General features: G+C 39.1%; 1 pseudogene; it reads left to right on the plus strand.

The window, feature by feature from the left end:
• Positions 1-3,377: 3,377 nt before the first annotated feature.
• LOC119543261 lies at positions 3,378-3,991 on the plus strand (annotated as a pseudogene).
• The last annotated feature ends 7,774 nt before the right edge of the window (positions 3,992-11,765 follow it).

Below are 11,765 nucleotides of genomic sequence, written 5' to 3' on the forward strand. Positions count from 1 at the left end.
TTCCCAGATACACCCCAAGATATTAGGGTGCACCTTCCCCAAACTTTGGAGACACTAGTGCTACAAGATGCTTCAAGATGAAAGGTTTCCACGGTCACATAAATTCAGGAAACGCAACAGATTCTATCCTTCCTGCTCCCTCCCAGATTCATGAGGCACATCAGCATATTAAAGACTCTGGCAAGTCCTGCAGTTAGAAAATCTGTTTAATTTTGTTTCGCATTTTCTGAACTTAATTGACCACACCAGCTTTATTCACAGAGCACCCATTAGCACCTCGTGGTCTATTTGGGAGAATCTGAATTGGTCATTTTATGGCAAAAGGGTCTACATCTAAAATGGTAATGATCAATAATCCTATTCAATTGTCAGGGAAGAACATAATTTAATAAGTATTATGTATTTGGGTCCTTGCCCTCAAATAATTTACAGTCCCATTGGGGAGATAATACTCACTGAAAATGGTTTGTTAAAATGATGATACAGTATGCCGTAAGCACCAAAGTCCTTGGTACAAAGAATTCTCTAGGAGAGAGAGAGGTCAGTGTTGTCAGTAAAGACTCTGATAACTTCTGGTGTAAAGCAAGAGTCAAATTTCTGAAGGATGAACACATGTGTCTTGGGAAATTAGCAGGAGAAGCATCCTAACCTGGGTTTACGCGTCTCATCTTTTTTTTTTCCTTCTCTCATTGAGGTAAAATTCAGGTCTTATCCTTCGACAAAGCCAAAATACCCAACAAAGGAAGGACATATACATGGAAGAAAAAGAAAAATCATCTTCATCAGGTGCCAGACTTTGGCCAATTTGGAAAAATTCCGAATTCAAGGCCATCTATTCTGACCAGAAGTTTCTGTTCAAGTCCTGCCCATTTTTAAAAAATCACTTTATCTTTTTATTACAGTTTTTCTATATTCTTGGCACAATACTTTGTCCAATATAGGAACTACAAATATTTTCTCTAGATCTGTGGTTTTCCTATTCATTTTCTTAGCTGTGTCTTTTGTTACATAGCAGGTTTCCATTTTTATGAAGTAGAATTAGTGTTTATTGTAATGGTTTGTGATTTTTATTTCCTAAGAACTCTTTGCCTGCTTCAAGACTGTTTTCCTATAGAAATTTTATGTTTAGTTCTATGATCCATTTTGAATTCATTTTTGAGTGTGATAGCATTAGGGTCAAAGTTCATTTCTTTTCCTTATGGATAGCCATTGGACCTGCACCATTTGATGGAAAAGTTTTCCTTTCCTCATTGGGTTGCTTTGATGCCTTTGTCAAAAATCGCTTGACTATATATTGAAATTATTCTATTCCATCTACTTGTCTCAATCTTATATCAGTGCCACATTGACTTAATTTCTGTAGTTTTATAGTAACTCTTTAAAATCAGGTAGTGGAAGACCTCCAACTTCTCCTTTACAAGATTGTTTCTCCTTTACAAGATTGTTTTGCTATTCTAAGTTCTTCTGCATTTCCCTATACATTATAGCAACAGTTTAGGGAGAATAATTTGGGGAGAATTGCCATTTTAACAATAGTAAGTCTTCCAATCAATAAGCAAGGTATATCTCTCCATTGATTTTGATCTTCTTTAATTTTTTCTCTCAGCAGTGTTCCATGCTGTTCTGTATAGAAGTCTTGCACATCTTTTGTCCAATTTATCCATAAGTATTTTATGATTTTTTAAAATGAAATGCTAAAAAATGTATTTATTTTCTAATTGTTTGCTAATATATAGAAGTGCTATGTATTTTTTATATTGATCTTTTGTCCTGCAACCTGGCTAAACTCTCTCATTAATTATAGTATTTTTTTTTGTAGATTCTTTAGGATTTTCTACATACACAGTCATGTCATCCATGAATAAAGGTTTTCCTTCTTTCTAACCTGCTTGCCTTTTTTATTTATTTATCTTCCCATGTAGCAGTGATTAAAGCCTATACTGCAGTGCATTGAATAGAAGTGACAGCACCTGAACAGAAGTATCCAGTCTTTTATGATTGTCAATAAATTTGACAGCTTAGATTAAATGGAAAAATTCCTTGAAAGACACAAGTTACCAAAATGACACAAGCAGAAGTAGAAAATCTGAATAGCCCTATCTCTGTAAAATCCTGTTGGCTTTTTTTTGTGCATGCCTTTTATCAGACTGAGAGAGTTTCCTTGTATTTCTAGTATGTTGAGAGGCTTTTAGGGGTTGTTGTAGTTGTTATTGGATTTTCAAATGCTTTTACTGCATCTATTAAGATAATCATATGATTTTTCTCTTTTATTCTGTTAATATGATTTACATATGATTTACAATATGAATTACATTGATTGGCTTTCAAATATTAGACCAACCTTGTATCCTAGTGTAAGCCCTGCTTGATTATGCTGAATTATCCTTATTATATATTGCTGAACTCTACTGCCCGTATTTTCTTAAAGACTTTTACATCTTTGTTCAAAGTTAATGGTCAGTAGTTTTCTTTTCTTGTAATGTCGTTCTCTGGTTTTGGTAGTGAGGTAATGCTGGCCTCATAAAATGAGTTGTGGAATATTCTTTCCTCCTCTATTTTCTCAAAAAGTTTGTGTAAGATTGATATGACACCTTCCTTAAATGTTTGATAAAATGTACCAGTGAAGCCATCTGGGCCTGGAGTTTTCTTTATGGGAATTTTTAAATTCCAGTTTTGATTTCTTTAACAGAGATAGGGTTATTCGGATTTTCTACTTCTACCTGTGTCATTTTGGTAACTTGTGTCTTTCAAAGAATTTTTCCATTTAATCTAAGCTGCCAAATTTATTGACAAAAAGCTGTATATAGTATCCCATTTTTAACCTTTTAATGTTTTTATGAGGTGTATTGATATCCTTTCTTTTCTTCCTAATACTGGAAATTTGTGTTTTCTTTCTTTTTTTTAAATGATCAATCTTGCTAGGTGTCTATCAACTTTATTAATGTTTTCAAACAATGACTTTAGTTTTCATTGATCTTTTCCCTGTTGCTTGTCCTTTTTCTATTTATCTATACTCTTATCTTTATTACTTATTTTCTTTACTTACTTTTAGTTTTATTTGTTTTATTTTTTCTAGTTTCTTAAGGAGTAAACTTAGACTGTTGGTCTAAGAGCTCTTCTTTTGTTCCTTGTTTTTTATAATATATGCATTTAAAGTTACAGTTAAACATTATCCTCCAAGCACTGCTTTAATTGCATCCCCACAAATTTTGAAATTTTATATTTTCATTGTCATTCATTTCTAAATATTTTCTAGTTTCCCCTGTGCTTTCCTTGACCAATGGGTTATTTAAAAGTGTGTTGCCAGGCCTCCGGACTTCTCTGGGGCCAGCAGCCGCCCGACCAGGGGCCCAGGGCCGCGGGCTCAGGCGACGACCATGGGCTCCGTGTCCAACCAGCAGTTTGCAGGTGGCTGCGCCAAGGTGGCGGAGGAGGCGCCGGAGATCGCGGCCGGGGAGGCCGGGGAGCCGCAGCTGCTGCACGGTGCGGGCATCTGTAAGTGGTTCAACGTGCACCTGGGGTTCGGCTTCCTGTCCATGACCGCCCGCGCCGGGGTCGCGCTCGACCCCCCTGTGGACGTCTTTGTGCATCAGAGTAAGTTGCCCATGGAGGGCTTCCGGAGCCTGAAGGAGGGTGAGGCAGTGGAGTTCACCTTTAAGCAGTCTGCCAAGGGCCTGGAATCTATCCGTGTCACTGGACCTGGTGGGGTGTTCTGGATGGGGAGTGAGAGACGGCCAAAGGGGAAGAACGTGCAGAAGCGCAGATCAAAAGGAGACAGGTGCTACAACTGTGGAGGTCTAGACCATCATGCCAAGGAATGCAAGCTGCCACCCCAGCCCAAGAAATGTCACTTCTGCCAAAGCATCAGCCATATGGTGGCCTCATGTCCACTGAAGGCCCAGCAGCCCCCAGCTCACAGGGAAAGCCCTCCTACTTTCGGGAGGAAGAAGAGATCCACAGCCCTATCCTGCTCCCAGAGGCCCAGAATTGAGCCTACAGTGCGTGGGGGCAATCCATTTGTGATTAGGAAGTTCCAAGGAGCAGGCATCAATCGGCAGAGTGGAGAAAGTGGGAGAGGGTGGGTAGGGGGCAGCTGGCACTGCCATGTATCTCAGGCTGGGGTCCATAGCATCACCCTCTCTTCCATCTTGGTGTGGGAGGGGGTGAGGCAAAGGAATTCCAACCATGCTCTATCCAAATACAAGTGAGGGCTTTCAGGAGAAATACCCTTAGAGCCTGCATGATATACTCTAGAATCTCTCATTTTATGACAGTGGCCTGGACAGGGAAGTTTTCTTTTGAAAGAGGATTTATAAAATTTCTCATGCCAGAGTGAAAAGATGAGAGTAGTTTGATGGACCCAACCCAGGAGCCAATACATTCTGTGGGAGGGAATATCAGGGGTGGAACAGGGTTTTTCCATGTCTTGTCTCATAGCCCTCTCTTGGGTCAGGGTGCTGGCAACTATCCTAAGCAGTGGGTTGTGATGACAGGCAAAAGGGGTGGTTGGTGGGACCCCTGCAGACCGACTGCTCCTAAGCTCACTACCCCATTCTGGGCCAATACAATTTTATTTATTTGCTCCCTTGGATAACTGCACCTTGGGTCCCACTTTCTCCAGGATGCCAACTGCACTAGCTGTGTGCGAATGACGTATCTTGTGCATTTTAACTTTTTTTTTTGTAATATAAATATTCTGGTTTTGTAATTTTGTATATTTTAATCTAAGGCCCTCATTCCTGCACTGTGTTCTCAGGTACATGAACAATCTCAGGGATAAGTCAGCAGCAGCTCCAGGTCTGCACAGCAGGAATACTTTTTTATTTTGTTGCTTTATCACCACAAAGAACAACTGCTTGAACTACCTCATTTTTGCCAATTAGAGCTGGCTTTTCTGCCATAGTATGCTCTTGAAATCCCTCCATTTATGGGAGACTATTTTAATTGGGTGGCCCCATGACTTGATCTCCTACTGGAAGACTGGAAATTAGTTTAAGTGGGAAGTTGGTGCAGAGAGGTTAGGAGAGGCTTGACCAGGTTAGAGGTCAAGAGAAGAAGCCGAGATTAGGTGAGAGTTACCAATATATGTAATAAGGGATTCCTGTTTCCTTAATACGTATGTTGGTAATCTCTTAATCCTAGGGCACAGGACTTGGCTTGGGACACCAGATCCATCCTTCTCTGGATTAGGCTGGGCCTGCCATGCACAATGGGTGTGTGGATGTGTGTGTGTCCAAGGATGGATGTATGAAGCAAAGACTAAAATTCTTAACCTTTCAAATGTCTAGACTTTTCCTGCTTGGCTTCCAAAGAGACCATCAGTGAAGGCTTCTTCGTGGGACCCAGAGCCAATGTCCTACCCTGCTGCAGTAGTGATTATAGTGTCATAGTAGCTAAAGGAGAAAGGGGGTTTCGTTTACATGTTGTGGGATCACTGCAAACCTACCTCACTGTGTTGAAATGGGGCAAATGCAATAGAACGCATTGGGTGATGTGTGTCTGATCCTGGGTTCTTGTCTCCCCCAAATGCTGCCCCCTCTAGTTATTGTATTTGTCTGGGCTTTGTAGAACTTCACGAGTCGCTCATTTGGTGATTGCTAGGTGGCCTAATTTGTGTAAATATAATGTGTTGGTCTTTCTTCATGTTCTTTTGGGGTTTTTATTGTTTACAAACTTCTTTTTTTTTTTTTTTTTGTGGTGAAAGAAAAATAGCCAAAGCATCTTTGACAAAAGATTCTGCACCAGGCAAAAAGATCTGAAACATGCTTGGGAGCCACTCTTTGAAGTGGGGATCTTGAACCATCCTTTCTTTCGTGTTCTCCTTCCCTTATTTCCAATTTTGGACTAGACCTTCTGTACTAAAAACTTACCCCATTGCCCCTTTTCCTTTCCAGTTCCCTCTCCCCAACCCCCCATACACATAATTTTGGGGTTATCTCCACAACTCTTCAACGACTTATGCAGAAGACCTGAGGAATCTAGGAACCCTCCATCCCTCATTCCCAACCTTCTGAATTAAGACCATTCCTTGATGTGATTCATGCCAAAAGTTTAATGCTGCTGTACTTGGATTGACCAAACCTACTTAATCCTAGGATAGAGAGAAACAATGGGTGTGTGTGTGGGGGGGTGGTTCCATGTAGAAAGTGGAAGTAAGAGATTCAAAGAGGGAAGACGAATGTATATCCAAGTCACTCAGGAACTTTTATGCAGGTGCAAGAAACTTATGTCAAAGTGGCCACACGATTGTTTAACAGGAGATGGAAGAATGTAACTCCATGTTTACTGCTAGAAACCAAAGCTTTGAGTGGAATCTTGAATTTATGGGGATGAAGGGAGGGTAGGAAAGTATATACCTGTCTGTTCCCTAATCCCTTCCCCTCATTCCTGAACTGCAGGAGACTGAGCCCCCTTGGGCTTTGATGACACTATCACTGGGAGCATTTATCTGATGGTTGATTTTGTACTGGGTACTTCCCCTTCTGCTATCATTTTGTAACACATGCTGACCCTTTCCCCTTCCCCATTTTTTCTGGGATAATACAATGAATAAATAAAGACTTATTGGTACAAAAAAAAAAAAAGTGTGTTGCCAAGGAGGGGCAAGATGGCAGCATAAAGAGCTGTGGAATTTAGTTAGTCCCCCTGGAATAACTAATAAACAACCAGGAACAACTAGTAAGTAGTCTGGAACAACTGCTTGGGGACAACCATGAGGTCCACACATTGTACATGAACCTGGATTGGGTGGAATGGCTGAGATTGCAGCATAAAATCTGTAAGTAAAAACTGTGGAACCGTGTTGGGAGCCCTCTCCCCCCATGGCAGGCTGAGCTGCAAGACCTCACTGTGGGAGAAAGCAGCATTCCCAGAGCAAGCAAATATAGCTCAGCCCAGCTCCAAGTGGGGTTTTAATTAACAAATGTGGACTGCTGAATACAAGCTACAAACATAGACAAACCCCTAACAAGCAGCAAATTACCCTGAGGTCACTCCCAGTGGAGAGGAGGTGGGGCTGATGGAAAAAAAATTAATTAAAAAAAAAAGGAGGAAAAATACAGAGGCTTTTAGAGATGACTGACTTTAAAGAGCCAGAAAATGCCTGTGCCCCAGGAAAGGGAATCCAGAAGACTGGGTGCTCTATCTCACTGACAGGCAAAACTGGGGGGCAGTAGACTGGCTCTGAAAGGGGGCTTTCTTTCCCTTTTTCTCTCTCTCAACCTGAGTGGCTCAGTGGAGAGATCTCAGGCATTTTCAGTTTGCAGCACTCTGATGCAGACAGGGGTGGGGTTAACAGAGTCGGAGAGACAAAGAAGCAATTAAAATGCAGAAGATAGCTCCCTAGAGGAGCTATCTTCCCTAAGAGGAGGCCCAGCTCTAGTGCTGTCCTTCCCTTCAGAACTCAGACCCCAGTGCCTGGGGGAAAGCAGCCAAAACAGAAACAACCTAAGCTGAGAATTAAAGAGGCCACACCTACTTATACCAGTTGGGAGTGACAGGCTGACAGGTGCCACCTGCTGGGCAGGTTAGGAAAAGTACAGTGGCTAGAGGCATCACAGGAAAGTCTGTCAATCTTCCAAGGCACACCCTCAGGATAACTTGACTATGAATATAGCTCCACTCTGAGACCTGAACATAGTCTGGTGTGGGAAAATCTGATTGGGTAACCAAGGAACCCAGATGCCTAGACAACAGAAAACTACAAATTACACTAGGAAAGATGAAGATATGACCCAGTCAAAGGAACAAACTTACACCTCAATTAAGATACAGTTGAGATATTGTTTCTCTTTAATGAAACAATCAAAGATTTTCAAAGAAATATGCCAAATCAATTAAAAAACTGAATCAATGAGTTTAGGGAAGATATGACATAAGAGATGAAGGATATAAAAAAAAACACGGGGTGAACATAAAGTAGAAACTGAAAGTTTGATAAAACAGCTGGAAGAATCTGTGGAAATGAAAGGCACACCACAAGAGATGAAAAACACAATGGAGACATACAACAGCAGACTTCAAGAGGCAGAATAAAACACTCAGGAACTGGAGAACAAGACACTTGAAATCCTACACACAAAAGAACAGATAGGGAAAAGAATGGAACAATATGAGCAATGGCTCAGGGAATTGAATGACAACATGAAGCACATGAATGTGCATGTCATGGTTTTCCAGAAGGAGAAGAGAAGGGAAAAGGGGCAGAAGCAATAATAGAGGGAATAATCAATGAAAATTTCCCATCTCTTATGAAAGACCTAAAATTACAGATCCGAGAAGCGCAGTGTACCCCAAACAGAATAAATCTGAATAGACCTATGCCAAGTCACTTAATATCAGACTATCAAACATCAAAGACAGAGAGAATCCTGAAAGCAGCAAGTGAAAAGCGATCCATCACATACAGAGGAAGCTTGATAAGACTATGTGCAGATTTCTCAATAGAAACCCTGGAGACAAGAAGGAAGTGGTGTGATATATTTAAGACACTGAAAGAGAAAAACTACCAACCAAGAATCTTATAGCAAGCAAAACTGTCCTTCAAATATGAGGGAGAGTTTAAAATATTCTCTGACAGACAATGAGAGAGTTTGTGAACAAGATACCTGCTCTACAGGAAACACTAAAGGGAGCACTACAGACAGATAGGAAAAGACAGGAGTGAGAGGTTTGGAACAGAATTTGGGCGATGGTAGCACAACAATATAAGTACACTGAACAAAGCTGATTGTTTAGAGTTGTTGTAAGAGGAAGGTTAGGAACATGTGGGACACCAGAACAAAAGAGAAAAGATAAAGACTGGGACTGTATAACTCAGTGAAACCTAGAGTGCTCAACAATTGTGATAAAATGTACAAATATGTTTTTACATGAGGGAAAACCAATGAATGTCAACCTTGCAAGGTGTTAAAAATGGGGTGGTATTGGGGAAAAAATACAATCAATGCAAACTAGAGACTATAGTTAATAGAAACATTGTATTATGCTTCCTTTAATGTATCAAAGGCAATATACCAAAGCTAAATGCATATAAGAGGGGGACATAAGGGAGTCTTGGCATTGGTGATGTTGTCTGACTCTTTTATTGTACTTTAGTTTAATTCTGTCTTTCCTTCTGTTGCCTTTTAGTTGTCATTTTTTTTCTTCTTCTTTGACTCTTCCTCCTTCTTTGCGGAAGAAATGGAGATGTCCTTATATAGATAGTGATGAGGGTGGAGAATGCATAGATATGTGATTATACCAGGAACCATCAATTGTTTACTTAGGACAGAATGTATGGTGGGTGAACAAAACCATCTTTAAAAAAAAAAAAACAGGTTGATGAAGAAACCTTGAGGGCACTATATTGAGTGAAATAAGTCAGATACATAAGGACAAATGTATGGTCTCACTAATATGAACTAATTGTAATATGTAAACTCATAAACATGAAATATAAGTTACCAGGATATAGAATGAGGCTAAAGAATGGGGAGTGGTTGCTTATTATGAGCAGAATGTTTAACCAGGTTGAACTTAAGTGCTTGGAAATGGTCAGGGGTGATGGTAGCACGTTATTGTGAGAATAACTAACAGTGCTGAATGGTGTGTGAATGTGGTGGAAAGGGGAAGCTTAGAGTCACGTATGTCACCAGAAAGAAAGTTGTAGGTTAAAAGATGGGAATGTATAAAACAGTGAATCTTGGGGTGGACAATGTCCATGATTACCTGTACAAATATTAGAAATTTCTTTCTAGAACAAATGTATAATACTATAACTGGAAGTTAATAATAGAGGGATATATAGGGAAAAATATACCTATTGCAATCTATGTACTACAGTTAATAGCATTTTAACATTCTTTCATCAACAGTAACAAACGTACTATGCCAATACTGTGAGTCAATAATGAAGGGGCATTGGTTAGGGGTATGGGAGGATTTGAGTTTTCTTTTTTGTTTCTTTTCTGGAGTAATGAAAATGTTCTAAAAATTGAAAAGAAATTGTGGTGATGGATGCACAGCTGTGTGATGGTACTGTGGGCAATTGTGCACTTTGGAGAATTGTATGGTATGTGAACAATCTCAATAAAATTGAATTTTTTTAAAAAAAGTGTGTTGCTTAATTTTCAAATATTTGGAAATTTTCCATATGTCTTTTCCCAATGTATTTTAAGGACAGAGAAATACCTAGTATGATTTCAGTCCTTTGAAATTTATTGGGGTTTGTTTTATGGTTGTCGTATTTTCTATCTTGAAAAAGTTTAGGCTTACTTGTAAAAATAAAAGTGTGTCCTGCAGTTGTTAGGTGTAGTGTTCTATAAATGATGTCAAGCAGATTAAATTAGCCCCCAAAAGAATTTTGAACGCTATGATTCTCCTCACACATTTTAAGTTGATATCTACAGTTCTGTTTTAAGCTTAAACAATTACAGGTAATTTTAGGCATATTGTAGGAACTAACATTTTTATGTTAAGTTATTACATCACTCTTTTGAATGTATCCAGTAGAATCCAAATACAACAGTGATTTCATAGTTACCATCATTCTTTTAAAAAAAAATTACTTGAAAAGGCTCTTCTTTGACAACTAGAAATTTGTCATCTTTTCCTTTCTCCTTGAACTTATTTCCCATCCACTGGGATGAAATAGCAATTGCCAAGGCCCTTTCCATTCTACTTTTCCACAAAATATTATCCTAATGTAATATATGTTTAAGCTTGCAAGCTGCTATACTTTGCTCCAGTATTTTTTTCTGAGACCATAATCCCCGTGTTAATTTTTTTTCTCTGCATAAGATTGCCATTACAATTGATCAGACAACATGATGATTATTTATTAATAGATAAATAACAAATGATTATTTATAAAGTTAAATCATTAAACAATTTTTAATGAAATGTAGTTGTTTGCTAATTAGATTATATATCTGTTAACTTATTCCTAGATTGAGGTGAGATTCAGCAACAATATTATCCTTATTTTTTATTTTTATGGATTTAAGAGCTGAGGAACCTTGTTCATATAAATAAGCAGATGGCAAGGCAAAGAGTTTTCTTATAGCAATGTCACTGAATTCTTTGAAAGTCTTTAGTGTTATATGCCAAAAATCACATAGTGATCTATCATCAGATAGTATTTGTAAGGATCCATCAGTTGACAGCTCTATTATATCTTCTTTCCATTTTGATGGAAGCAAAGAATTGGAAACCACCAGAGTTGGAATAGAATTTGTAACCTGTCTGCAAAGTCATTTGCTTTCCCACCTACTGGAAAATAGAATAAGGATTTTTATCAAGATGTAAAATTATTTATTATTGAACATTTGCTGATAAAATATTTTTAATAAAGCTGTTTTCACAAGTATGCTGTAAATATGTTTTTATCAAACCCTGGAGTGGCATTTTTTGCTATTAATTTAGGCAAAAGCCTGCCGCCTAACTTCACTGCAAAGCTCGTTATATCTCAGCATAAAATCAAATCAGCCCAAACTTACTTTCCTCATCAACAGCCTGGCTTGATTTTCCAGTACAAATAAATTGGTTAATGCCGTGGGTGTGAGAACCATCTCACTGCCGAAGGCTGAGTCTAAGATAAATAAGATAAATAGATAAGGCACTGAGCCGCTTGGCCTACGGGCTTTGCTCCTTTGCCCTGGAGGTCTTTACTTCTGAGCAGTGAGCCACAGTAAGATGCTAAACGGGTGGGGGTGGTTGCTTGTCTCCTGTAAAGTGGAGAAAGGTCGACTATCAAAGGAGGGAAAGGAGAACCCATATCTGCAGCC

This window comes from Choloepus didactylus, chromosome 8 (genome assembly GCF_015220235.1).
Source record: "Choloepus didactylus isolate mChoDid1 chromosome 8, mChoDid1.pri, whole genome shotgun sequence".
Lineage (NCBI taxonomy): Eukaryota > Metazoa > Chordata > Mammalia > Pilosa > Megalonychidae > Choloepus > Choloepus didactylus.